General features: G+C 42.2%; 1 protein-coding gene across 1 annotated transcript in view; it reads left to right on the plus strand.

Moving 5' to 3' along the window:
• IRX2 (iroquois homeobox 2) overlaps positions 1 to 1,351 on the plus strand; it is a gene marked incomplete at its 5' end in the record, with an annotated part of 26,388 nt that overhangs the window by 21,530 nt on the left and 3,507 nt on the right. The window lies entirely within an intron of this gene.

A 1,351-nucleotide genomic window follows, 5' to 3' on the forward strand; every position in this document is an offset into this window, starting at 1 on the left:
AGAAAGGCGGGTTCCTTTTTCTCTTTTTTTTTTTTTTTGTTTCCCCCTTCCCCCCCCCCCCTCTCTTTTTTTGGTCGGTGTTTAGAAGCGCTGCGGGCTTTATCCCCGTGTGGTTTTATTTACTTTCAGTGTGTTTTGTGCTAATGGTTTAACTGGATTTTGGGAATGAAAAGGAGCATCTGTTTGCGATCTGTGAGCTTTGCTTAAGCCCTAGATGGTTGTGGTGGTCGCAGTTTCGGATTTCACTTTCTTCTTATTAGTTAAAAAGAGCATTTGCAATTGCGTGTGTGTGTATTCTGTGCATAAACTATATAAATAAAACTATAAACTGTATAAATAAACTGCACGTCTAGATGGTTAAATAGTTTCATAAACAGACGCACGGAGTGTCAGACATGTATCTGGTCCATACACACAAAGATCTCTGCCCAGAATTTGAGACTGAAGCCGCAGTCGAAATCCTGGGAGGGGGTGGCAGCCGGGTAGTGAGCTCTCCCAGCAAAGTGACAGGGAAGCTACTTGTTCTCTCTCTGTAAAATACGGTGCAGGAATTGTCGCGCAGACTTTAGTCGGGGTGGTATAGAAGATATGAGGATCTTGCTTGCTTGTTGTTTTGTTGCTTTTTTTTTCTGTTGAGAAGCAGCAGGCGAGTGGCTGGAAGTTGCAGCGAGGTGGTGAACTGTGCGGGGTATTGGGTGATGCTGTGCCTGTGACTCGCCGACCCATCTGTGGGATTCAGAGACGTGCTGAAAGTTAGCGAGTCCCTTAGCAATATCTTTAACTTTTCTTGCATTATGCAGACTTAAATAAGCGCAATTTAAACGTTAAAGGGTGAATTAAAATGCTAATTACATCGCATTTGAACAATTCGAAACGGTGCATATCTTCTGATTTGCAAATTGGATTTGCAATGCATTAGTGCAGTGAATTGCTAAGTGGAGGCTTTGTTGTATTTTCTATAGCAAAAAAAAAAAAAAAAAAAAAAAAAGGAAACATCTTTTGAACCTTTGAGAAAAATGTAGATATCAAGACACTACCTGTAGGGCCTTTAAAATGTTTACGCGGTTCAAAAATTATATTGGGAAATATTCAATTACAGGGAGCTGAAATTAGTCAGAAAGATTACAACGTCGCCGATGTTAAGCGCGTGTGCCTGTGTCTGTGTGCTGGGTGGAGGAAGGGGAGTTGGGGAGGGGGGGGGAGGGAATGAAATCGCAACTTAATGGCCTTTGGGTGCTGCTTCTCCCTCTCATAGAATATGGATACAAGCCACCATCCCGGGGAAATACAAATATAACAGCCGATCTCTCCTTGACAACTTATTAATGGCTAACAACAAGAACAAACAATC

Source organism: Chaetura pelagica, unplaced genomic scaffold (assembly GCF_000747805.2).
Source record: "Chaetura pelagica isolate M959 unplaced genomic scaffold, ChaPel_1.0 scaffold82, whole genome shotgun sequence".
In the NCBI taxonomy this organism is placed as follows: Eukaryota; Metazoa; Chordata; class Aves; order Apodiformes; family Apodidae; genus Chaetura; species Chaetura pelagica.